The sequence below is a fragment of the Zootoca vivipara genome, chromosome 8, assembly GCF_963506605.1.
Source record: "Zootoca vivipara chromosome 8, rZooViv1.1, whole genome shotgun sequence".
Lineage (NCBI taxonomy): Eukaryota > Metazoa > Chordata > Lepidosauria > Squamata > Lacertidae > Zootoca > Zootoca vivipara.
Window position 1 is genome coordinate 15,367,412 of NC_083283.1, and position 27,895 is coordinate 15,395,306.

The 27,895-nt window shown below is 43.6% G+C and overlaps 2 protein-coding genes across 2 annotated transcripts in view; both read left to right on the forward strand.

Moving 5' to 3' along the window:
• Positions 1 to 27,895, forward strand: part of EXT1 (exostosin glycosyltransferase 1) — a 258,264-nt gene that overhangs the window by 80,195 nt on the left and 150,174 nt on the right. The gene's annotated exons all lie outside the window — the stretch shown is intronic.
• The window catches only part of LOC118089709 (GTP cyclohydrolase 1 feedback regulatory protein-like), a 91,429-nt gene that overhangs the window by 53,970 nt on the left and 9,564 nt on the right, over positions 1 to 27,895 (forward strand). Inside the window, exon 1 of the mRNA XM_060277653.1 lies at positions 1 to 27,895. This exon is cut by the window's left edge and continues 53,970 nt beyond it; it is cut by the window's right edge and continues 9,564 nt beyond it. The gene's annotated coding sequence lies outside the window, so the exon portion shown is untranslated.

The following is a 27,895-nucleotide window of genomic DNA, read 5'->3' on the forward strand; positions in this document are numbered from 1 at the left end:
TATGCCCTTGGGCAAACTGGGGATGAAGACAGGCATGGCTGTAGAGTGGTTTGGAAGCAGCGTCACCACGGATGATGGGATTTGTAGTCTAGCAACATCTGGAGTGCTGCAGGTTCCCTGTCCCTGCACTAACAGTCTTGGATCTATCACAAATACTGTGCAGATGGGTTTGTTGTTGTTGTTGTTGTTGTGTTGTTTAGTCGTGTCCGGCTCTTCGTGACCCCATGGACCAGAGCACGCCAGGCACTCCTGTCTTCCACTGCCTCCCGCAGTTTGGTGAGACTCATGTTGGCAGGTTCGAGAACACTGTCCAACCATCTCGTCCTCTGTCGTCTCCTTCTACTTGTGCCCTCCATCTTTCCCAACATCAGGGCCTTTTCCAGGGAGTCTTCTCTTCTTATGAGGTGGCCAAAGTATTGGAGCCTCAGCTTCAGGATCTGTCCTTCCAGTGAGCACTCAGGGCTGGTTTCCTTCAGAATGGATAGGTTTGATCTTCTTGCAGTCCATGGGGCACTCAAGTGTCTCCTCCAGCACCATAATTAAAAAGCATCAATTCTTCGGCGATCAGCCTTCTTTATGGTCCAGCTCTCACTTCTATACATCACTACTGGGAAAACCATAGCTTTAACTATACGGACCTTTGTCGGCAAGGTGATGTCTCTGCTTTTTAAGATGCTGTCTAGGTTTGTCATTGCTTTTCTCCCAAGAAGCAGGCGTCTTTTAATTTCGTGACTGCTGTCACCATCTGCAGTGATCATGGAGCCCAAGAAAGTAAAATCTCTCACTGCCTCCATTTCTTCCCCTTCTATTTGCCAAGAGGTGATGGGACCAGTGGCCATGATTTTAGTTTTTTTGATGTTGAGAATTGCTGCAAGTCCTCTATTTATATTAACGCCTGTCTATGTGTTGTCATTCTAAGGGTTTTGCAATGAGGATCAAATAACATTGTGCCAGTTTTGGAGCAGCCTCTAGTCCTTAGCAAACATTGCAAAGAAGGTGTGGAGTGTGGAGCTTAACATATATATATATATATATATATATATATATATATATATATAATTGTACATATGGTTGATTTGAATATGTTTTATTGTTTATGTATATCCAATGTATCGGCCGCCTTTGGGGGGGGGTTTACTGTTTGTGTTTGGTTGTTGGTGATTTAAATGAAAAAACATTTTATAAAAAAAGCAAACATTGCAAAGAAGGAAGACAACATGTCTTTTCTGCTTGGCCCCTCCACCCATTTCATATGCTGCTTGTTAGTACTGAATTATACTGTATTCCTGTGCAGCAGATGCAAATGTTAAAGGCTTAAACAAATGGAATACTGAAGCGAGGTCCTGCAAACAACACAGTTAACATTGCAGTCGCAACTGCCTATTGTTGCCACCAAGAATTATTTGATGACACCTTCCAACAGGTATCTCTGTAACTGTTGGCATCTACACAACTTTGAAAGCTGGCTTTACCAAGACCCCTTACATAGCCCCATGTTGGTTTTTTAAAATATCTTGTTACTACAACATATTGAGCTAAAATTTATGTTGCTAAACTGAGAAACAGATGGGCCGTGGAATGCGATTCAGCATCTGGCCAGGATGCCCGAGTTCTCTGAAGGAGGGGTAAAAAATGGCTGCTAACTCACACAGCTCTTTTTCTCTTTCTTTGTTGGTGAAACTCCATTTATTCTTCCCCTACCCTAAAATGATTGATTCATAACAAAGAACAACTACCCATTCATGTTTGTTAAATGCACATGGACTTCATTCAGAAGAGACAATAAATGATGGTTTATCATCATATGAACCCAGTCAGATGGGCGGAATAATAATAATAATAATAATAATAATAATAATAATAATAATAATAATAATAAATCACCCTCCTCCTCCTCATCATCATCATCTAAAGTTCATGGGTTTCCCTACTTCCCCTGCCAGCACACCACAAGTAAGAGATTGGAAGCTTACATATTTATTATCATTTATTGTTTCAATAATTTATATGCCACTTAAAAATGGTTTCTAAGCATCATACAGAAACTGCTTTTTTCTAATTAACCGGTTTAGCTGTACCTCCGAACAGTAAACTGGGACCTTAACTATGGTTTATTGGAAAAAGGCAGCTTCATAAACGAAGGTTTGAAGTTGGGGCTTGTTTCAGTCAACCATAGTTCAGACTAAGCACAGTGTATCTGGGTTTGGACATAATGCTAAACTGTGGTTGGTTTAAAAGGGAAACAGAAGCTTCTAATCTTTTTGCAGCCACATGTAAGCCACCTAGAGTGGCTGGGGAAAGCCAGGCATATGGGTGGGGTGTGAAGAAGAGGAAGAGGAAGAAGAAGAAGAAGAAGAAGAAGAAGAAGAAGAAGAAGAAGAAGAAGGCATTGTTCTCGAAGCTACGAACATGAGTTTGACCAAACTGCGGGAGGCAGTGCAAGACATGAGTGCCTGGCGTGCTCTGGTCCATGGGGTCACGAAGAGTCGGACACGACTAAACGACACAACAACAACAACAACAACAACAACAACAGCCTGAGGTTCATTCATGTTAATGATAAACCATAGTTTACCATTGCATTTGAATACAACAACTAATTCAAAATAATTGGAATTTGTCCCCAGAATGCACTGTGCTGAAGAAACTCCCAAGAATAATAAAAACCCGCAAACCAGATGTAAAACCAGCTTGCACCCCAGGTATCCAGATGATAAAACGCAGTCACAAAGGGGGTTTCAGTGGCAACGAATTAGTATAGAAAATAAATAAAGATACACTGAATCTTTTAGGGGATTCATGTATGATTTCAGTAAGGCACTCCAGTTTTAGGTTACTTTCAACAAAACTCCTCTATCTAATAAGAGTATCTTAAATTCCCTGCTTTAAGAGTGCACCTTCTCGAAACATTTTGGGATCTGTCTTTTATTTTTATTAAACCGCCTCTGCTCTCACTCTATGAACACTTGTCATCTAACAAAAAACCTAGAAACTGTAAATCTAAATTGGGTGGAATGAGGAAAAACGAAACGAACTTAGTGTACTTTGGCTGGTATTTGCAGTCATATATTTCCCTCCCCCCAAAATAAATAAATAAATAAATAAATTTGTGAGTTGGGGTGGGCAATCTTTCCAGAGTTAGAATTAGGAGTTTGATCAAATGGCAGAAACGCAATTCTCGAGGCCAGGTGGAGGTGGGGGAAATATGGTTTCAATTGTAAATCTGATACCATGTCATTCCTCTCCTGAACCAGAACGAAAAAGGGCTTTGAGCGTGAAAACACTTCAGGAAAACCCCCTCAACTTGCCTTTTATCGGCTTTGAAGGTGACTCAACTCCTTTAGTTCTTTAAAATAAAAAGAAAACAACAAGACCTAACCAAGGTTGAAAGACATCAGTGTATACTTCTGCCATCTGATAATAATAATAATAATAATAATAATAATAATAATAATAATAATAATAATAATACTTGGACTTGCTGCCCACAACCCCTGCCTCCCCATCAAATGTAAACAGACATGAGAATGTAACCTCGGGGCTGGCTCTGCATCTTTTCCCTGTAGGTGTGAAAATCTTCACAAGGGAAGCCACAGTTTGAAACCTCAAACACCAGGAGAATTTATGGGTCTGTGGCTTAAAGAGGAGAGAAGTGAATTTACCTTAAAGGCTCTGTATCTCTATGCTTGGAAACCTTGCTTTTCTCAACCATGAGGTATATCAAAGCCCCATCAGGTTCTACTAATAAATGGGCTGCTAACATTTACCTGTTAAATGAAGAGTGCTCTTGACTTCATTATATATACTGTATGTAGATATACCATGAATGACTGTCCGGTTTTTCCGTTGTTTAAAATGGTAAAGTTTAGGGCTATTAGTAATCCTTGCCTCTCTTGCAAGTAATATTCAGTTATTTATTCTTTTTGCGGCTACGTTAGGGGGTGAAACAAAATATTTATTTTTTTTTCTCCTCCTCCTGGGCTTGTGGCATTCATTCCATCAGAATTGCAAGGTTTGGAGGTGGTGTTTTTAAAAGGCTATGGCCCAAAGGCCAGCATAATTAGCATTCCTTTGTGTTGACAAGTGATTGCATGCGAGGAAATCGAATGGACCTGGACATCTGCCACTGCTCTCTGCCCATGTGACGTTGCTGGTTGATTGCCCTTTTAAGGAATTAAATCTTCTCCCCGTCCCCCCAAAGTGGAAAAGGTACCTCTCTATCCCAGTCATGTCCACACACTAAATTCTGTCAGTCCGCATCAGTGGGAGCCAGTGTGGATATTGATGGACTACAAAACCCAGCATGTCCAGTGGTCAGGGAACATGGGAGTTGTAGTCCAACAATGTTCCGATAATATCTCGAGGGTACCATGTTAGCTACCCCTGTTCTGTGCAGATGTGTGCGTGCATCTCTTTTATATGCACACCTCTCTTATTTGAACTGAAAGAGGTGGGTGGTTTGTGTTGTTACTCACATAAATGGACAAATGGTGCCATTTTTTCCAATGAAATCTGTTGTTGTTGTTGTTGTTGTTGTTGTTGTTGTTGTTGTTGTCATTATTACTTCATTCCTATACTGCTTTATATTTTAAAGAAAAAACCTCAAAGCACATTAAAACATCAAATAAAACAATCCAGAATAAAAACAATTTCAAGCTTCTAGGAAATTATTTCAGATCTTCTCTGAGAGAAATTTTACTCTCCCCACATTTTATTTACCTAGTTAATTTATATAGCTATAGAAGAAGTACTCTAGGAAGCCATTGTGGTGTAGTGGTTAGAGTGTCGGACTAGGACCAGGGAGGCCAGGGTTCAAATCCCCACTCAGCCATGAAGCTCACTGGGTGATCTTGGATCCAGTCACCGCCTCTTCGCTTACCTCACAGGATCGTTGTAGGGATTAACTGAGGAGTGGGGTGAACCATGGACTCCTTGCAGGAAAAGGTGGGATATAAATGCAATAAAAAAAAGCTCTTCTGCTTACCTGCTTAAGAAAGCCGGAGGAGCCAGCCAGATGGAGATGTCATTCTCCAACCTGGCATCCAGAAATCTCCACATGTTCGCTATTGGACCTGTGCCAGTCGCAAAACACGCCTGGCGCCTGTTTTTTTTTTTTTGGACTGCTAGAGTTGTGGACAAATCTGATCTCTCCTCCATACTAGAACTAAATTCTCAGAAAACCAAAATCGTGGTCTTTGCCAAAAGGCCCAAACCTTGCTCATGGTACATCAATGGCCATAAATTTGAGCAGGTCACCTGTTTCAAATATTTGGGTATAACGCTTCACTCCTCCTCAGGAAGCAGAAAGGCTCACAGGGATTATGTTGCAGGGAATGCCCAGAGAAGCACAAACTCAGGTACCTCACGACTGAAGGCAGACCATATATACCCGCAGCCCTCAAACTGTTTGAGGCCAGATCCATTGCGCAGCTTGTATACACATGGTGCCCAATTAGCCCCACCCCACCTTGCCAATTGCACACCATTAGAATTGGTACAGACTAAATTCTTAAGACCAGCCCTACAAGTGCCTAAACATATCTCCAACGCTACCATACGTCTTGAAACTGGTAAGAATCGAGGCTGGAGTATGGCTTGCCACACTAAATCATTGGCTGAGACGATCCTTCCTCCCGCATGGCCTTGATCCCTTGACTATCAAGGATGATTTCCAAATGAAATGAAAACTCTTGTGATTGGGAAGCTCTGTGATAAAGCAATTGCTGGGTTTTTGGGGTGGCAGGGTTTTTTTTGTATTTAGGTAAAGGTAAAGGGGCCCCTGACCATCAGGTCCAGTCATGTCCGACTCTGGGGTTACGGCGCTCATCTCGCTCTATAGGCCGAGGGAGCCGGTGTTTGTTCGCAGACAGCTTCCGGGTCATGTGGCCAGCATGACAAAGCTGCTTCTGGAGAACCAGAGCAGCACACGGAACTGCCGTTTACCTTCCCGCTTGGAGCGGTACCTATTTATCTACTTGCACTTTGACATGCTTTCGAACTGCTAGGTTGGCAGGAGCTGGGACCGAACAACGGGAGCTCACCCCGTTGCAGGGATTTGAACCGCCAACCTTCTGATCAGCAAGCCCTAGACTCTGTAGTTTAACCCACAGCGCCACCTGGGTCCTGGGTTTAATAAAGCCTAAATACAAAGCAGTTAGAGAGCTACCATTACTTTGGATAACTCTTTCTAATTATCCAACACAAGTGGTGTGTGGTGTGTGTGTGTGTGTGTGTGTTTTACAAATAGTGGGGTGTTTTTGAAATGCATCGAAAATGTTTATCGGTTGGAATGAGAAAAGCTATTTTGGTTTGGTCTAGGGTGTGTGTGTGTGTGTGTGTGTGTGTGTGTGTGTGTGTGTGTGTGTGTAAAATGATACAGCATGCAAAGTAGTGGCACAGAGGGGCGGATTTAATCTTCACTCATGTAAATCTCATCTAATGGGACTTCCTACAATCTGCCAGAGTGGAGGAGAGCCAAAGTAATATTTGTGTGCCAACAGAAAATGCTACTGTGTCCCATGTCCAGATGTGATCATCTTTCTTTCCTTTTCTTTAAATACTGCTCTATTTGCCACACTGGCCCACTGCCATACCTGCCAAAACATTTTTAAAGCCCCCCCTCCCCTAGTAAAGGGGCTGGAAAATGTTGTCCTTCTGGCTCTTCCTCATTTCAAACTTCTTTTTTATTTTTAAAATGCTATGTAAATGGATTTCCAAGGGCCACGATAGCAGGAGACATTGGGAGGGGGGGGGAGAAAGAAAATTAGCTTGCTTTCCTTGCTTATTAAGGCTTATAGATTTGGGAGCACCTCTTTGCGCAGCTCCTAGTTGAACTGCGGAACTCGCTCCCGCAAGAGGCGGTGATGGCTGGCTGCCAGCATGGATGGCTTTAAAAGAGGATTAGGCAAATTTCTGGAGGGTAAGGCTATATCAGCCACGATGGAGGCTCGGCTCTGCTTCCACAGCGAGGGACAGTGATGCTTCTGAATATCAATACCTTGGTTCTCAAACAACTCGGAACCCAAACAGTGCAAACCTGTTTGCCATCTGCGAACTTTTTTTTGGAAGCTCTGTTTTGAGTGTTAATGTTTCCGTTCTGAGTGCCATACTTCTGTTTTGATTGCTACACTACCCTTTTGAGTGTCACGCTTACGATTTGAGTGCCACACTTCCATTTTGAGTGCTATGCTGAGGTCTGTCTGTTTTTGCTATTTATTTTGCGATTTTGTTTTTGTGGCTCTTTTTGTTTTGTTTTTGTGACACTGTGGAACCCAGTTCAGCTACTGATTGATTGATTGATTGATTGTGTGACTGCAGTACATTTTTTATCGCTTTCATTTTATAGATCAATGGTCCCGTTAGATAGTAAAATTCATGTTAAATCTCTGTTTTACGGGTTGTTTTTAAAAGTCTGGAATGGATTAATCCATTTTATGGGAAAGCGTGCCTTGGTTTTGGAACGCTTTGGTTTTGGAAAGAACTGCTGGAATGGATTAACCAAGGTACCACTGTAACTGGAAACTGCAGGAGACGAGAGTTCTTTTGTCCTCTGTTTTTGCAAGTTGGCTTGCTATAGGCATCTGGTTGTCCACTGTGAGAACAGGGTGTGGGACCAGATGGGATATTGGCCTGATCCAGCAGGCTCTTCTTGTGTTCTCATGAGAGTCCTTCTCAAGTTACATTTTGTCCAGGCATAACTCCCAAAAACTGTTGACTTCCATGGAGGCAGAGAGCAGGCAGAGTAAGCTCTGCCTTTGACTAGGCAAGTCCTCGTCTTGGGATTTTATTTACTTGTGCTAATCTGTGTGTACTTCTTAATACTGTGGTATCTGATGGGCACAGATGACGGTCTGACTTAGTAATCGCAACTGGACTTTTTCATTTAGATCTGTATCTCTGAAAACATTCTGAGTTAGCAGCCTGGTCAACAGCCGCTTGCTTTTTGAGTTTGGCTCTTGAAACGCGACATAGAACCAAAGGCAGATTTCTGTGCGCCATGGGTAAATCAGCGTTATGGGCGCAGCAACGGAATGTCTAGGCAGGCTTTTTATAACAAGAATACAAAGCTGAAAATGAATCAACTGCAGCTAAAATATTATGTTCGTTTTTCACATGATCTAGTCTTTCCCCTGCCCAACCCCGTAATATTCTTAAGAGGGTCTCTTCTCCGGTCTTCAGAGAATAGCTGGATGTGGGGAGGCAGAAAAAGGTCCTCCTTCCCTACCACTCTGCAGTTTTAATCTGAAATCTTAGGCACAGTACCGCACCCAAAGCTCAGAAACTGCTTGGACTAATGAATTTCTCTGTTGCAAAATGTGCCTAGAACAATGGGAGTTTCGAACATTGGTGTAAACTCACACTTAAGTCTTCAAACCTTGTGCTTTTAGTGATGTGGAGCACTCTGCTTCTCCCAGGTCTTTGGATAATTAAAAACCATCTATGGCCTTTAAAACTAATGTTTCTCAGCTGTGGGCCCCAGCTGTTGTTGGGGACTACAACTCCCATCATCCTTAGCTAGCAGAACCAGTGGGCGGGGATTATGGGAGATGAAGTCCAACAAAAGGTGGGAAACTAAGGCTGAGAAACACTGTTTTAAACCATTTTTGTGGGGCTATTGTTTTTCTATGGTATGCATTTTTTTGTGTTTTTATATTGTAAACTGCCCTTGGATGAAGGGTAGAATAATGATGATGATGATGATGCCTGTCCTGTTTTGCAGATGCTCTGCCAAGGACTTAGCCAGATAACTTTCCCAGTCCTGGATTTCCTAACTGCATGTACTAGGGAATGAACCTTAGAAGACACCATGTTGGCTATCGTTGAAATATTCCAGTTAAATATGGGGGCTAGAGTAGAAATTGCTTAAATATCCCGGAAAATCCAGATTTTTTGCAAATTTCCCTGAAAATAGCTCAGTAACCTCTCTCTTTTTTTGGCAACAACTTTGCTCAACAAGTTCTGTGTCCAGATTTTTCACTCTTGGAAATATGGCAACCCTATCTCAGCTGAAGGCCTTTAATGGAATGGAATAGAAGGTATTTAATGCTCACTGAAGCAGTGGGGCAAAGCATGAGTCAATAGGAAGGGAGTTCCACAGTTTTGGAGCTATCATACTACTACTATCATACCAGCATGCACCTCCGCCACCGCAACCGTTAGCCACTTGTTTGTCCTGGGTTTCGCTAAGTAGTAATAAATTGCAATACATAAATGTGCACATGGTTTTGCTTTAATGGTTGACTTATTTGCATGCATCGTTGAGACGCGAGCTGCAGAGCATACTGGGATGTGCGTCTCTCTCTTTTGAAGGAGCACAACAGTGTTAACAGTGAAGGATGCAGTACAACCTTCTCTTTTTCTCTCCCCCTGGCTTTTCCATCTATTAGACGAAACTAATCTTTTTAGAGGCAAAAGCTTATCTGCCTTGCTGGCACGCTGTCCAGTAAACTCATAAACTTGTGCTCTGAAATTTTACAGAGCCATGCCTGAATGAGAATGTTTTTTATGCAAAACGCTATTCTGAGTAACGCTACCCCAGCTGCTAATTCTTGTATCCCAAGTGTGTACATATGTAGAGTTGTGTGTGTGTGTGCTGGAGTAGCGCATAATATGTGCCTGGAACCTATTTGGCCAGAGCTTTCATTTCACTCTCTCTCTTTTTTTAAGTTCAGTAAGTCCATGCACCTCAGCTTCAGTTAGCCATTCAGCTTAGCACATGCAGGCTGGAATCGTTTGCAGGAAGGGGACGAGTCTTCCCAAACGACCACGGAGGTCCCTGCCTTAAGGCTTGCAAGGAAGGGAAGCAAGAACGCACAGTTGGCTTGTGGAAAATTGGGAGAAAGGGGAAGGTGCTTCAGGCTAGAAATCCCAAAGCCTGATTGTTATAAAACTTTCTCTCTCTTTTTTTAAAATTTTTAAAAAATGCAGTTTCGGAGGTGGCCACCCAGTATTGGTGCAGCATCCCAAAAACAGCTGCTACAAGTTGCGAACTCTCGCCTTTCTGCTTGGCTACAATTCATTCATTCATTCATTCATTCATTCATTCATTCATTCTCTTTCTTTCTCTTGCACACATGTATAAAACCACACGTTCTTCCCCTGCCTCCGCTCTCGTTTCTACCTTTAGTTCAGGGTTTCCCTAGCTGGGGTCTCCAGCTGTTTTTGGACTACAATTCCCATCATCCTTGACCACTGGGGTCCTGCTGGCTAGGGACGATGGGAGTTGTAGTCCAAAAACAGCTGGAGACCCCAGCTAGGGAAGCACTGCTTTAGATCATACCTGTTTGTTCGTAAAGCGGCATGAGAGGTGCCACTAATAAATCTCTGTCTCTACCAGGGCCGGCTCCACCATGAGGCAGAGTGAAGCAACCAGTTCGAGTCAGTACGTTTCCAAGCACAATTCAGTGTGTTGGTGCTGACCTTTAAAGCCCTAAACGGGCTCGGTCCAGTATACCTGAAGGAGCGTCTCCACCTCCATCGCTCTGCCCGGACACTGAGATCCAGTGCCGAGGGCCTTATGGCGGTTCCCTCGCTGTGAAAAGCCAAGTTACAGGGAACCAGGCAGAGGGCCTTCTCGGTAGTGGCACCCGCCCTGTGGAACGCCCTCCCACCATATGTCAAAGAGAAAAATAACTACCAGACTTTTAGAGGACATCTGAAGGCAGCCCTGTTTAGGGAAGCTTTTAATCTTTAAGAAATTAGTGTATTCTAATATTTCTGTTGGAAGCCGCCCAGAGTGGCTGGGGAAACCCAGCCAGATGGGTGGGGTATAAATAATAAATTATTATTATTATTATTATGTACGCAGGAGAGGGAGCTGGTGGCTGAAGCGCACAGTTGTACCTCCTGAGCCCTTCAGCTTTTTTTCCATCTTTTTTTGGAGGACAGAACTTTGGGCACTACACAGCCTATCCTGCTGTCCTTGGGTGCGGGTGGATGAAACCATCCCATCACGAGTATCAAAGTAAGATTCAGCTGCCAACACGGTTGGCTTCTGTACCTGGAATTCTGTACCTGGAATTTGGGGTGTGGAAGCCATCTTGCCCTTCAGCTCATGCAGCAAAATGTCTTGGGCAACTGGCCCAGTTTTAAAATTTTATCTAATGCCGCCGTGTTGAAGGCTTGGGCTTCAACAACAGAACTTGTTATGGGTGCCTTTCAACTGTTCTTGAAGCACAGGTGCCACCTTCCTAATCCCCGTTGGGTCTTCTGCCTGCTACTCCCTGATCTCCCCCCCCCCACCTCTTCAGGATCTGCCCAGCACCTCCATGACAGTTCCTCAGGGCTCATGACACTTGAGGGCCACATTCTCATCTGAGCAACCTCTTAGGGACAACCTAAGACAAGGGCAGTTGAAGCAACAAATGTAATAGTGAGGCAGTTTCTGCACACACTATCTCTATCTTCTGTCCAGGCAAGCAGGAAAGTAGGGCTGACAGGACTGTGGCAAAGGGAGAGTCCCAAGCAGCAGAGAGACAAGGCTGAATTCGGCCTACACTCCTGAGGTTCTCCATCTCTGTGCTATCAGTATAGACTCAGCAAACCCCTTGCAAATTCTGTTTCTCTCAAGCCAAATGCAAAAAAAACCCCAAAACACATTCTTTCTCTTTTTTATGAAGCAACATCTGTTTGGAACTGCAAATGCTCTCTTAAAATGAATCACCGCCACAGGAATAAAAGGAAAGGAAAAAAAAAACCTGTACCTGACAAACTCACACTCTAAAAGTTTCTTGGGTGCTGTTGTTTTGCATATGGTGAGATACAGAAAAAAGAAGAGCTGCTTTTTCAGCTGGGGCATTTCCGGTTGCTTGCCTTGAAATAATATTGCAGTTTTAGCTCACGTGAGCATTCCATAGCCAGTCAAGGCTTTTTTGCATGCGCTGGGAGTGGTGGTGGCAGTGGTTGTCTACTTCCCAGTAGCAAAACTTTATTCTCACCCCAAAAGTGGACTCTTGTTAAACTTTGTTTGATTACTATCAAAGTGGGTCTGTTTGTGAGAGGGTTGAGGAGCCTGTGTCCCTCTAGATGCTGTTGGACTCCCCTAAAGCTAAACCCTATGCTTCATGGTCAGGGATGCTGAGAACCAGAGTCCAGCAATTTCTGGGGAGCCACAGTTTTCCCACACTGGTCTGCACCCGATCTTCTATCTATTAAATCATAACCATGATATCATAATCTAATTACTTCTGTTGCTCATAGCTCAGATCCTGCTCGCGAGTTCACCATACTATAACAATTCTTTGAGCAATCCGAAAAAGGCACCCATTCTTCCATAAAACATTCATCATTAAATTCTCTTAGTTTTGCTGTTACTTTTGCCAGTTCTGCATAGTCTTTTATATACCTGGGTACAGTGGTCCCTCGACTTATGAATTTAATCTGTTCCAAATGCACATTTGTAGGTCAAAAAGTTTGTAAGTCGAAAAAAGCGGTTTCCCATGGGAATGCATTGGAAACTGAAAACTTCGTAAGTCGAGTAAACCGCATCTAAAATTCGTTAGTCGAAAAAACCCCATCTAAACCGCAACGGTTTTCCTTTCGGATGTCGAAAAAACGTAAGCGTGCGGCCATTTTTTCCATTCGTAACTCGAAATTTCGTAAGTCGAGGGACCACTGTATTCTAATGTCTCTGCCCTAGTTCTGCAACTCAGCTTCTCTCCTCTCTGAAAGTTGTTTAGGGCAGTTCGAAAGCACATCAAAATGCAAGTAGATGAATAGGAACCGCTATAGCGGTAAGGTAAACAGCGTTTCCATGCGCTGCTCTGGTTTGCCAGAAGCAGCTTTGTCATGCTGGCCACATGACCTGGAAGCTGTACGCCGGCTCCCTTGGCCAATAATGCGAGATGAGCGCACAACCCCAGAGTCGGTCACGACTGGACCTAATGGTCAGGGGTCCCTTTACCTTTACCTTTTATGTTGGGATTATTACATAGTTCAAAGCAAGTCTTATGGACTTCTTCTTGTTGTCTATCCTGAGCACATAGGCATATATATCCAATGGTACCCAGTATGTTAGAATCACATTTTCCTTATCATTTGCTTTTTTGTCTGGAAAATAAGCAGGCACTGAACAAGCTTGTAGAGGAACAGCTTTTTGGCTGAGCATGCTGCATTAACGCATTTGCATTGCAGTGAAAAGATATTAGTAAGGTGGAGTGTGGTTTCTCCCACCCTTCTCTAAAAGAAAATCTGCCAAGTAGGGGGGGAAAGGCAGGGGGGGAATCAGATAAACGCCAAGATTCAAAGAAAACAGCAGTTTTCTGCTGGGACATCAGAATTCATTGGAAGAGCAGGGCGTTCCTGTCACAAACTTTAGTAAAACAATTTGCAGCTGATATACTGGGTCTTCAGGTTCATCTTCTCTTACTCCTCCTAGTAACAACGGCAATATTATTATTATTATTATTATTATTATTATTATTATTATTATTATTATTAAGACAGAGTGGGGGAAAGAGACATAGATTTTGCAATTTTCCAGAAAGAATTTTGTGTGCATTTTCTCCTCTCCCCCGTGTTCTCCTGATAAGAGGAGAAATAGTTTCCTTGCCAGATAGAATGAATCAGAGAACTAAGTAGGATGGTTGGAAGTTCAGGTTTTCCACATTTAACAACTGATTCCTCTGTTCCAGTGGGGAAGCAAGTCAGTTTTGGAATCTTCCCAGTAGCTTATTAGTCATGGTTTCCAGGAGCCAGGGAATATTGCCCAATCTGCTCTCCGTGCCTCCATATGGAGACTTTGCGGGGCATTTTTCCATCTTAGCAACTCGAAGGCCTGGGGATCTCAGCTGCTCTGAAAGATTCAGGAAAGGGGAACAATGCTGCCTGGCTGCTGATTTCAGCTCAGTGAGTGTCTCTTGTTATTATGGGAACGAAGAGTGTTTACAACATCTTGTCTAGATGGAAAAGCAGATATCACAGCATTTTAATGTGTGTTTGGGGGTGGGGTGGAAGAGGCCCAAACATATACCAGGTGTGATCGAACCACCTCCCATTTCAATTGTTTTTCTGGTCAAATGTCAAGAAACATCTTACGATTGGGAAGCAATGTCTGGGATGCACCATTTTAACACTGCGGCAATGAAATGTTGCTGCTGCTGCTGCTGCTTCTTTTTAAATTGTTGCTGACATGACCCAAAGCTTAGCTCATTGGTCTTTAAAGTCTCTCTCCCTCCACTCTTTTGAAACTTGCTCCAAACAAACACTCCATTGCAGCCAATTTATATCTCTGCAAACATTGCATGAAACCTATTTAATTGAAAATGAACACTGGGACACCTGATGTTCGGCGGTGCTCAGGTTTTGAATCCGGCCCGCCTGAATTTAGCCCCACTTTCGCCCCAGTGAGGGGGGAAACACGAAAAAGCCCCGGTTCTGTTTCGCCACATCTGACTTCAGATTGTTAGATGCATTTCGGTCACTGCCAGATGTATGAGATACTGTAAAACGAGCGTTTCTTTTAGCAAATTAAGACTTGTTGGCTCAAGGGAATGAGGTTGGCTGGAAGGGTTTGTTTGCACTGGGACTTTGCTGAGAGTGCTCTGGTCAATATAAATCACAAACTGATTTAACATGAGAGACCTGTCATCTGTAAGCCAGCAATTTTATTGTTCTGGTGTTAAGCTACATTTTGTAATTTTTTTAAAAAAAATTACATCTAGTCATCAGGTTTCGATCAGTGTCTGGTATAAGTGTCTTCCAAGAAAAATGATGCTTTAAATTATTTTATTCTATGGCGCGTTTTTTTTGCCAGGGGCATGTGAAATTTCTCAAGCAGATCTATCAGGAAGCAAAGCAGGAACACAAGAAGCTGCCTTGTACTGAGTCTGGCCCATGGGCCAGTATTGTCTACACGGACTGGCAGCAGCTCTCCAGGGTTTCGATTAGGATTCTCTCCCAGCACTACCTAGAAATGCCGGTAATTGAACCTGGGATCTTCTGCATGCAAGGCAGATGCCCTACCACTGAGCTGTGGTATTTTGTAGCGGATAGTGTTGGACTTGGGTAGGGTAGATCTTAATTAATATCTATTGCTTATTCAGGCAACTCTCTCTGCGTGGCTTTGAACAAGCCACCAACGTCAAAGTGCAAGTAGATAAATAGGTACCACTACAGCGGGAAGGTAAATTGTGTTTCTGTGTGCTGTTCTGGTTCACCAGAAGCGGCTTTGTCATGCTGGCAACATGACCTGGAAGCTGTACGCCGGCTCCCTTGGCCAATAGAGCGAGATGAGCGCCGCAACCCCAGAGTTGGTCACGACTGGACCTAATGGTCGGGGGTCCCTTTGCCTTTTATTAACGAGACAGACAAGCCAAACCATAGTTTACTCAGGAAATCACAATGTCCTTGGGCCAGTCAGTGAATCAGATTCCAATTCTTTGGCTGAAGGAACATAGGTCAACGGTAGAGCAAATGCTGGGTTCTTGGAAAGTCTGAAACTCTGGAGTGCTTCTGCCAATCTAGACAATGCTGAGCTGGGTTGACCAATGGTTTGACCTTGATTATAAAGCAGATTCATATGTATGGGATCTGGAGACATAGGATTAAGATGATAGAACAGCTGAGAAACTGCAGAGATTGCATTGCATGTGTGCCTGAAATCTTAACCTTTCCCGAATGACAGCAAAGGGAGGGGGGGGTGATGCTTGCAACCTTGGACAATTTCGCTGCAGTGGGAAAGAGAGGAGCAATCTAGTCAAGCCAAACTCCTAGATAGATCCAGGGGCTATGGATGTCTGTTCTCATGTCATCAAGCCCGCTGCAATCTCCTTGCTATTGCCTACCGACAGAGAGCCAGTTTAACTTCCTCTCAAGTGGTTATCTAGCTTCTGCTGATTATCTTGTCATAAGACAAAGGGCCTGCAAAATAGGTGCATGGGAAATGTCAACAACAGCAGTCCTGCAGGGAATTGGAAGTCAAGGAAAGCTGCTGGCAAAGCCCTGGTGATGCAGGGAGAAGCAACTCCAACAAAGGATTTTAATATCCTGCAATTGAAAGGGGAGGGGAACGGAAATGTTTAAGAAGTGACATAATCAGGGCTGAATGGAGTCTGGGATCAGGTTTATCGTGTTTATTGCATCCATTTGCCTTGGAAATTTTAACTTGAGGGGGGGAAAAGAGTTATGCTAACAAATATTTGTTATCTGCAAATGCCATGACTTCACTGAGGTCCTCCTCCAAAGGTCTTCTGCTGGTTCCCTCACTGCGAGAAGTGAAATTATAGGGAACCAGGCGGAGGGCCTTCTTGGTAGTGGCGCCTGCCCTGTGGAACACCTTCCCTTCAGATGTCAAGGAGATAAAAGAACAACACAACTTTTAGAAGACACCTGAAGGCTGTATTGGGAAGTTTTTTAATGTTTGATGTTTTGCTGTTTCATATATGCTGTAAGCTGCCCAGAGTGGCTGGGGAAACCCAGCTAGATGGGCAGGGTATAAATAATAAATTATTATTATTATTATTATTATTATAATACCTCAGGTTGCGAACGTGATCCGTGCAGGAGGCACGTTCGTAACCCGCAGCGTTTGCAGCCTGAAGTGCTGCGTCTGCACACGTGCGTGACGCAATTTGGCGCTTCTGCACATGCGTGTGATGTCATTTTGCACTCCTGCACATGCATGAGCGCCGAAACCCAGAAGTAACCTGTTCTGGCACTTCCGGGTTCGGCGCGGTCCGCAACCCAACAACGCACAACCTGCAGCGTTCGCAACCCGAGGTATGACTGTATTATTATTTCTGCAGTCTTGCATTGGCCATTCGGTGGCCTGTACAGTATGAAGCAAACATTCTGCATGCTTCTCTGTGTTACTTTACTGTGAGGGCATTCAACCCACTTGTAGCATGTAAACAAGTCTTTGGTAGGAAGGTGCTCCCGGAATTCCCTGGAAATAGGATCAACTCTCCTTAGCACAGTTGGGCATGTGTGGCTGCTTTAAATAACTAATTTCAAGAAAGCTATTTGTATGAGTAATGTACAGTGGGCTACGTTTTATTTTTAATGTCTCCTCTCTTGACTTTCAAAGGCCAAGTGTTAAGTTCTGCAAAGTGCAAGGCTGCCTTAGTAAACAGTTCATAGTAGAATAATAATAATAATAATAATAATAATAATAATAATAATAATAATAAATTATTTATACCCTGCCCATCTGGCTGGGTTTCCCCAGCCACTCTGGGCGGCTTCCAACAGAAAAATAAAATAAAATAATCTATTAAACATTAAAAGCCTCCCTAAACAGGGCTGCCTTCAGATGTCTCCTAAAAATCTGGTAGCTCTTTTTCTCTTTGACATCTGAGCGGAGGGCGTTCCACAGGGCGGGCGCCACTACCGAGAAGGCCCTCTGCCTGGTTCCCTGCAACTTGGCTTCTCACAACTAGGGAACCGCCAGAAGGCCCTTGGTACTGGACCTCAGTGTCCGGGCAGAACGATGGGGGTGGAGATGCTCCTTCAGGTATACTGGACCGAATATCAATTGGGCCAGTTTCTGTTTGGAGAGAGCACCAACCCATTCTGATTTTTTGGTGCAGCTGAACCCTGGCATAGTTGGATGCAAGAATTAATACAGCAGCTTGCCACTCCTGTTCTAGGGTATTGAGGCTCTTTACAGAATTATCCCATAATTCACCTTGCATTGCAATTCCTTCCATCAGCAGCCGAAGGGTTATGAGTGAAGGAGAAGCTGAATAAGAGTCCTTCTCCTGTACCTTAGGAGAGATGTGGGAGCAAGTCGGTGGAGACATTCTGTGTTGCTGGTCCCGAGGCCCTTTGAACCATGGCTCCTCTTAAAAAATTGTAGCTGACCAAGGTAGCAATTTATACTTTCATCTGTATATTTTAACAGGTATTTTATGGATAAAATTTTAAAGCAATATTGGAGACAATGAGAGATTAAAATAATTTGAAGCACGTAAACCTGACTGTGGGCCATCCTTTGCTACTTTTAAAAGATTAGGGCAGTCACGAGTGCCCATTTATTCAGCAATTCAAACTGCATTCAGTGGGCTGGATATGAAGGGCAAGTGGAATCTTCCAAGGCAGACATGCAAATTCTGCAGGCTGAAAAGTTGTGGACAAACTTATTCTCCTCACATTGGATAATATAAACACTTTATCTTGAAAAATAGTCTTTTGAAGTGAGACGCGACAACTGGAAGAAGCCCAGAGGTGTGGAACTGAAAAACATTTATTTTAGCAGAGTGCATTTGTGGATTTTAAGATAAATTAGTCATTTCATATTGTGGCGGGGTGTCTGTGCTTCCTCCTCGCCTTTTTGGGATGCAAAAAGGTGTGTATGTGTGTATGTGTGTGTGCATCCAATGTTAGAAACAGAGAGATGAAAGCTAGGAGCTAAATGGCACCTTAACCCTAGGTTATGGGCGCAACAATGGAATGTCTAGGCACACTTTTTAAATAACAAGAATGCAAAACTGAAAATGAATGAACTGCAGCTAAAATATCATGTTCATTTTCACATGGTCTAGTCCTTCCCTTGCCTATCCCCCTAATACAGTGGTACCTCGGTTTAAGTACACAATTGGTTCCGGAAGTCTGTACTTAACCTGAAGCTCCTATTTAGTTATACTCTACTATACTGGGTAGAGTTGAGTAGTGTGCTCAATTGGATTGACAATTGGATGTCTCAACTTTGTTAATAAAGCACTGAGTTTTAAAATTCTGAAACTGCTCATTTTGGACATTAAAGTATTGGGAGACAATATAAATTGGAAACCTCTAACATGTCACAGTATACCTGAAGGAGTGTTTCCACCCCCATTGTTTTGCCCAGACACTGAGGTCCTCCTCCGAGGGCCTTCTGGCAGTTCCCTCACTGCGAGAAGTGAAGTTACAGTCATACCTCAGTTTAAGTACACCTCGGTTTTCAGTTTAAGTACTCCGCGGACCTGTCTGGAACGGATTAATCCACTTTCCATTACTTTCAGTGGGAAAGTTCGCTTCAGGTTAAGTACACTTCAGGTTAAGGACAGACTTCCGGAACCAATTGTGTTTGTAAACCGAGGTACCACTGTACAGGGAAACAGGCAGAGGGCCTTCTTGGTGGTGGTGCCCGCCCTGTGGAACACCCTCCCATCAGATGTCAAGGAAATAAACAACTACTGTATCCGACTTTTAGAAAACACCTGAAGGCAGCCCTGTTTATTTAGGCAAGTTTTTAATGTTTGAGGTTTATCATGTTTTTAATATTCTATTGGGAGCTACCAGGGTGGCCAGATGTGTGGGGTAATAATAATAATAATAGGATTCGTGCAAATATTTCTGAAACATTTCCCCCAGAAATGATCCTCCTGGCTGGGTCATTCTGTTTGGTTGCTAAAAGGCACCCAAGTCCTTCTTTGCTCAACGTGAACCTTGTTTGTCCAATAGTAAAAGGGTTGGTTTGCCATGGCTTGCCTTCCTTCAACCCCATGTGCTGTAACTTTATATAGTCCTCCCTCCCTCTTCCTGCCAGATTGCCTCACCCTCCTGTCCTAAACTCTTTGTCTTCCCTGCTGGGAAGTTTGATGGTGTCCAGCTGTGTAAGCTTTTCATAGGATTCAGCCACTAACTTGCATGACTTCCCTTTTAGGTATAAATCACTGGGGTGGGGTGGAGAGGCATGTGCTTCTTTGATGCCCCGTGGCGCCGGTTGGTAGGCTTCCATGGGCTCATGTGCCCCCTTTTCAAGGTCATGAGGACTTGGCAGGTAACTTCATCCCACATGACTTCTAAATATTGCTAGGCCTGGAGAATAATAATAGGCGTTGCAGTATGTTTAATGTTGTACTTCCTACCAGCAGGCGAAGATTTCATCCCTTGGCAGCGGGGGGGGGGTGTCTAGGCCCACCCTACGTGCTTAAATTGTTGCTTTCCCTCAGGAATCCCTAGGAGCTGTAATTTTGTATGGGATCAGGATTTCTAAGAGAGACGTTTTAGCACCCTATGCACAACTCGTGATTTATTCCACAGCCTGGGAAGCCTGTTTTAAAAAGCCTCTGTTGTTGGCAGTGGCCGCCAAGACCATATAACACCGGTCCTGAGAGATCTGCATTGGCTTTCACTACATTTCCGACCACATTTCAAAGTGTTGGTGCTGACCTTTAAAGCCATAAATGGCCTCGGTCAAGTGTACCTGAAGGAGCGTCTCTACCCCCATTGTTCAGCCCAGACACTGAGGTCCAGCGCCGAGGGCCTTCTGGTCGTTCCCTCGTTGCGAGAAGCGAAGGGGAACCAGACAGAGGGCCTTCTCAGTAGTGGCACCCGCCCTGTGGAACGTCCTCCCAGCAGATGTGAAGGCAATACGCAACTATTTTACTTTTAAAAGACAACTGAAGGCGGCCCTGTTTAGGGAAGTTTTTTTAATGTTTGATGCTGCATTGTGTTTTCGATATTCAGTTGGAGGCCACCCAAAGTAGCTGAGGAAGCCCAGCCAGATGGGTGGGTATAAATAATAAATTATTATTATTATTATTATTATTATTATTGGGCTGATGTTAGAAGACACTAGAATGGAAGGACCCATGATGACCAGCAATGGAAGAATGGCTGTTAAAACTAACAGACTTGGCTGAGATGGCGAAATTGACATGTTTAATCAGAGAAAAGTCATTGCTAACATTTGTTAAATATTGTAAACCCCTCATAGACATTTGCATGAAAAAGAAACAATGATATCTGGATCTGAGGATTGGAGATAATGTTTGTTTATAGAAAGTGGCCTTGTTGGGTGTTATATTGGATTGAATGAAGTGAATAATGTTTGTTTTATAGCATACAGATGAAGAATAGGAAGTTCTTTAATATCTGAATCTTATTTTTCTCTTTTTCTCTTTCAACCTCTTTTCTACTCTGTTCCTTCCTTCCTTCCTTCCTTCCTTCCTTCCTTCCTTCCTTCCTTCCTTCATTCCTTCCTTTCTCTTCCCCCACCCCTTTTGTGTGTTTATTGTATCTAGATAAAAGTCTTGGTTTGCTTAAGAAAAGTGGGAAAAGATAGTACGTTTTGTAGTTTTCTCTAAAACCGTAATAAAATTTATTTTCCACCTACCCTAATGGAAAACTCAGCTTAGAGTACAAAACAACACTGTGGTTGAGGAAAACAGGAAGGTTGTGAAGTGAGGAACCAAGGAAAGCAGAATGAAGACAATGACTTTATTTCATTTGGTATCAACACCATCTGTAAATTTTACTATGTTGTGGGTGAGGCGATGTGGGAAGCGCAGCAGTATGGGTTGGGGGTGGCATTTTGGGCTGCGGGAAGGATAATTAATAACAAATGCCAAAAGTTTCCACATAGAATACATTTGCATGTATCATCTCCGCTGTAAATCTCCTTCTGTGTTCTCAAAGAAATACAGTGCCGCATAGATCCTGCACTAGCTCTCCCCATAAATCTTACCGAGGCCGCTCTGGGGTGTGCATTTTATGAAGAAAACATCCAGCTCTTGAAAAAATTGTCTCAACCCTTCCCAAACTTGGGATTCGTTGACTTTCTTTCCTCGGCTTGGAGAGTTCCTTAGCTGAAGGCCACAGATGGACCCCTGACTTTACCAGAGGAAGTGAGGTTTGGATAAAAGGGAGCATTGGTTTTCCAGTTTGGGGGGGGGGACATCTATTTTCAATACACCTTCCCAACCACCACCATCTGAGTGTAGTATATTGATGTTGCTGTATGGGTGTCTTAGCCTCAAAACGTTGCTTCCATTTTTTCTACCTTACCTCGGCCAGTCTTCCAATTGTTCACTAGTGATTGGCTGGAAGTTTAAAATCCAGATACATCTCCCTTTAATTTGGAGGGATGAATTTGTTCTCCAGCATGTCCAATGCTAGGAACGGCCTCACTCAGTGGTTTCATGTTGAACAGCCATGGGGATAAAGTCGAACCCCGAGGAACCCCAAATGAAATGCTCACTCCTCATGCAAACCCCCACCCCCCCCGGAAGCGTCCATCCAAGCAGGATGGAACCACCACAAAGCGATGCTAAACACCCCTAACTTGGACAGCAGCTCCAGAAGGATAGAATGGTTGATGGTATTGAAAGCTGCACAGAGGTTCAGGAGAATTAACAAGGACACATTTCCACCATTTGCCTCCTAACAGTGGTCAAAGCAGTTTCTGTGTCAAAATCTGACCTAAACTCCAGTCGAAATGGATCTAGAAAATCAGTTCCCTCCAAGAGTGCTTGGATCTGGACCCTGCCCAGGAAACGGAGATTGGTAACTGGCCAGTAATTTACTTTAATTTTCCAAATCCAGGGAGGGATTCTTGAGGAGTGGTTTTGCCATTGCCTCCTTCAAGCTGCAAGGGACCGCCCCATCTCACAAGGAGATTTTTATCACCCAGGAGGGCAAGAGTCCAGAGCGCAAAGCGCTTTATATCATATAATATAAAGCGGATTGTGGTAGGGCTGTTAAGAAATTTAGCTTAGGGTTTGGTTTGTGTAAGGCCACAGCTCATGCTGAGTAATGGGGGGCGTGCGTATGCAAATTCCTTGGATCTGATTGGTTGTTGGGGCCCCCCTTAAAGCTGCGTCCACCATTTTATAGTCACATTTTTGCCTGGCGTTTGAACCCCTCCCACCCGCCCTTTCTTTCTTGCAGGTTAGCACGACATTGCTATTGCCTTCGGGGCCGCCTGTATTCAGGGGTCAGTAGGAATTTTTCCAATTGGCTGATTGGCTTTGCCTCTTGGTTTTCGCCTACTGCGCTAGCAAATTGTCACAACGTGTTAGGTTGGCGGTTAGGCTTTTGGTTGGTTAATCGGTTGGTAGAGGGGGTGGCACACGGATGCCTACCCTCACCTCCGTTTGCTCCATATAGAAGTATTCCGTTAAAGGAATCTCGGGGCTTACACTCTTGTCCTTACCATCCCGCCATTGGCGGGAATGGTGGGCCCAATTTTAAGAGCAAGAGCCTTGAGGAACATTCTTGGTGAAGGTGAGGAGGGAATGACTGGGCGCAGCCACCTCCTCACTCCCAGGTATGTTTACTTGACTTCCATTCGGAAGTCGGAGCAGGAACTGTCCAAGCGGACAGTGGTGAGTCCTGTCCTAGGGTGACAGCTGATGTGAGTCCTGCCACGAGGGGCAGATGAGGTGAGTCCTGTCCTAAGGGGACAGCTGATTGAGTCCTGTCCTAGATGGACAGATGGGGATAGTCCTTCTTTAGGAAGGACGAGTGAATAACCAAAAGCCTAAGCCAACACTCGAATTAAAATTGTGTATTTAATAAAGTTGTGGCCCTAAATTATTTGCCAAAAACCAAACCATAATTCTGTTGTCAGTTGTGAGTTATTTAAGGTAATTTTCTGGGAAGCCTCGACACACAAGTGGTCACCCTGACCGATCCAAGCATCTTGTCCGCATTCTTGAGCCTTACCAACTGAAACTCATCCAACACAACAGGACTAGACATTGCTCTGGACACCTCTCGAGATTCATTTGCTGTTAACTGCTCTCTGTGTGTACAGAGCCACTGTACAATGAATTAATTAAACTTGAACCTTCCCTTTTAGAAAGAAGACGTTAGGTACAGGATATGCCGAGCACCATCGAAACGAAGTTAAGGACTTTTAATTCCCAGTGGTATCGATGGTAGAGTTAAGCCTGTGCTTTGCTCTCATATAGAAACTGGGGGGGGGGGGGTTGAAAGTGGTTGGATTGTGCCCCATAAGTCCCATGGATTTTAGTGGGAGAGTTCATAACACTTTCACTGAAAAGAATGGGATTTGAAAGCACTTAACCTTGCCTAGATTTTACCCATTGTTCTGGCTATACTGTACTTTAGCGATAGCAGGTATTAGTGTTAAGTCATCTTTCAGTATGCCCAATGGGGTTACAGTCCCTTCAACCGGGGACTTTCAGAGGGCAGTACCAAGCATGGCCCGGATGCCGAATAAACACAGTGCCTCTGTTATATTAAGAAAATAGCAGACAACTGCTCCTCTTGCCGTAGGATCATGCTCTGCATGGGCCTGCCCTCTCAGCATGATCATTTGTCTATACAGGCTCTAATGAGACATTGCTCTGTCTGTTTTGTTTATGAGTTAGGTCAGCGCTTGTAGGGGGGGAGAGAGAAAAAAATAACTCTTGCCCGTAGTGAGCGGAATACTTCATTTAGCAACCAGAAAAAGGACTCTGAAGTGGGAAGGAGAAGCTTGGAGTTGCTCTCCACATTTGTGAAGCTTTCATTTTTTTCAAAGAAGTATCTCTTAGGATTGCAAATTCTCTGAAGTCTACAGGTTTTCTTTAATATCTCATATTTTATGCAGGAGAGTTTTGTTAGGGTTGGGTGTGTGTCCTAGTTGCTGTTGACTAGTCAATAAAGCCATTGTGCTTATATGGGCCTTACTTGAAACGCTTTTGGCATGGTATTCCAATTGTCATAACCTGATCTGAAACCTTAAGAGCAAAGGGAGGGTAATTAATAAAACAAACAAACAAACATAGCCTTCATTTAAATGAAGTCCCACTGTTGTCACTGTAGAGTGATACCTTGGTTCTCAAACTTAATCCATTCCGGAAGTCTGCTCCAAAATCAAAAGCGTTTCAAAACCAAGGCACACTTTCCCATAGAAAGTAATGCAAAATGGATTAATCCTTTCCAGACTTTTAAAAACAACTCCTAAAACAGAAATTTAACATGAATTTTACTATCTAACGAGACCATTGATCCATAAAATGAAAGCAATAATCAATGTATTGCAGTCAATCAATCAGTAGCTGAACTGGGCTCCTCACGGTCACAAAAACAAAACAGAAAGAGCCGCAAAAACAGACAGACCTCAGCGTAACACTCAAAACCGAAGTGTGGCACTCCAATCGGAAGCGTAACACTCAAATCGGAGCACGTTCGGCTTCCAAAGAAAGTTCGCAAACCAGAACACTTACTTCTGGGTTTGCTATGTTTGGGTTCCAAGTTGTTTGAGTACCAATGTGTTTAAGAACCAAGGTATCGCTGCATTTGCTTTTGGCTGTTCTTCGCCTTGAGCTTGGAATTTTGTGCTATCCACCCTGTTTGGATTATCAGATTGCCTGCCTTATCAGAAAAGAATGACGAGCTATTTCTAGTGATATACAGTATATTATAAATGCTCCCATGGATTAATTTTTCCCCCTGAGTGTGCACTGTGTCTACATTGCAATCATGTGACTATATAACTTCAGGAATCCTCAGGCTTTGTGATGGGCTGCCCCTGGGATGTGATCCTGGCAAAAGGAGGCAATATTTGAACTGGTCAGAGGTGTAGCTAAAGACAGAGCGGAGTTCAGGCCAACGAGAACCAAGGGCCAGAGGCAGAGACCTTGAGCACTCATCCTGATTTGCTTGCACCCAGTTTTCGTGGAGTTTTAGACTGCATGCCAGTCTTTACTACATTTTTTCCCATTTTCAAAACTTTTGATTCAGACATACATGCATGCACATTTAAAATTTCCAAGATGAAGCAAGAAGAAAAGATTTATAATTCTTGCCATAATCCCACCTTTAAATATTTGCTCAGGACTTGCAGGTTCTTTGGTATCCTTGGGAAAAGTAGCTATATCTTAGCATATGCATCTTAGAGGTGTTGTGGGGATATAAAAAGAGGTAAAGATATTATGCCCTATTCTAGGCCAGTGTTTCTCAACCACTGTTCCGCGGCACACTAGTGTGCCGCGAGATGTTGCCTGGTGTGCCGTGGGAGAATTACTTTATATATAGTCAATATAGGCACAGAGTTAATTTTTTTAACATTTTCTAATGGTGGTGTGCCTCGTGATTTTTTTCATGAAACAAGTGTGCCTTTGCCCAAAAAAGGTTGAGAAACACTGTTCTAGGCCATTCAGGGTTCATTAAAAGGTGGTACCTCTGGTTGCGAACGGGATCCATTCCGGAGGCCTGTTCACAACATGAAAAGGCCGCATCCTGAAGCTCCATGTCTGCGCACGTGCGTGATGCAATTCATTGCATGTGCAAAGCGCGATTTAGCACTTCTGCGCATGCGCAGAACCCGGAAGTAACCCGTTCCGGGACTTCCGGGTTCGGCGCATCCATAACTTGAAAAGACATAACCCGCAGCGGGCGTAACATGAGGTGCCACTGTATATGTATATGACCTACCTAAATCCAACCAAGTTTTGATAACTTCCAAGTAATCAAATGCACACTTCTTCCAAATTTGCTCTTTAAATATGTTTTCTCCAAACGTCATATAGAAACACGTGTAATCTTGCCCCAAATTTTGGAAATACAGCACCAAATCTAGAGAAATTTGTTGGTTTGTAAAATATACATTTGCATGGGAAGGATATGACTCTCCTAAAATAATAATAATACAGGTACTTCCGATTGTAAACCACAAGGCGTTTTAAAAAGCAAACGTGTTCTTTTTCTGCAGCATTATTATAAATAACCACCAACATATATATTTGGTATTCTCCCAGCTGGTGCCACAGTGGGTCTTATTTAGCTTTTCAGTAGCTTAGCGAATAATGTGTAGTGCCTATTAACTTTCATTTATGAGCCAGCTAAATGAAATGAGCAGCTGCATATACATCTTGCATTTTATGCACGGAGAGTAACTCCCCCCCCCCCCGGTGTGTCTGCGTGTGTGTATGAGAGGGGGAGAGGTTTCGGTTTGTACATCTAGGAAGACATCGTGGCTGCTCATATTAAATAAACTGTAAAGTGGGGACTCATTTCTTTGTAATGGCTTGCAGCAACTTATCAAAAGCAGGAGCGATAAAAATAATCAGATGATAAGATTGTGTTTTATTTCACATCAATTCATGAGGGGGTCTTTTTGGTAGTGTTTAGCTTCAGTTTGGTGACAAAGTTAGTTCTGCACGCATGTTTTGTTTCTCTGTGATGTATGTAAGTATTGCGTACCCTCCAACATGCCCTAGACGAGGAAATTTAGGACATGCATATTTCAGGGTCACTATCCCTCAAGAGCCAGGTGACTCGCGTGAGAGCACAGTGCTGAAAAGTGTACGTCTTTTGGGGCCGCGATCTCATGGGAGCCAGTTTACTCATCCCAATTTATGTGGGACATCCCCCCAAAAATTGGGATGTCCCACATAAATTGGGACAGTAAAAGTAGGTTTCATTTTTTGCTAATGTTCAGGTGTTCTCTTTGAGGTCAAATGTACCTGTTGGGGTGTTTGGTACCTGAAGACCAGTGTTGAATGTGTCAGGGGTTTTGAATTTGAGCAGAAGGAATCAGCTCTGTTAATTTGCCACAGTTGTCCATCTTTGAGATGCAATATTACCTGTTGTGCTGCCTGCTTTGCAGGCCTGCTTGCTTCCACTATGTTGGGCTAGTAGACTTGTAAATTAACAGATATTATAGCATAGGAAGCAATCTCCAGCGCATGTTCTAATTACATGGGAGCAGACTTTGCAAAGACGCCAGCCTTGAGCTTCCTACTGCATGACTGCCCCCCCCCTTTTGCATCTGGATGTTCATTTAAAGAGCCCCCTCCTGGCTTTGACACAGATGTTTACACCCTCGCTTCCTCGTCTGAAGGTTCGCTGACAAACAATTGCTTGATGTTTTTGTGTTTGCCGATCTTGTGGGTCCTAAAGTGCAGCATCTCGAAAACCGGCACTCTTGATCTTCTTGTCCTCTGTATTAATAAACTCCTTCAAGCTACTCTAGACAGGAAGCCAACAATCATCTGCACCGTTGGGGATCTCTCCCATTACAGCCCAGCTCCCTTTCCTCTAGCGGTGCCCGAAAACTTTGCATCATGGTTTTGCTCCCTCTTCATCATTGGTACATCTGTGTTAACTCATAAGACTCTGGGGGCTGAGAGTGAGTGTGAAGCAGAAATTAACTGAAATGAGTCTGCTTAACCAGAGCACCCACCCACCCACCCACCCCCAAACCCCTCTTGTATAAATCAGACTGGATTATAGATATTCA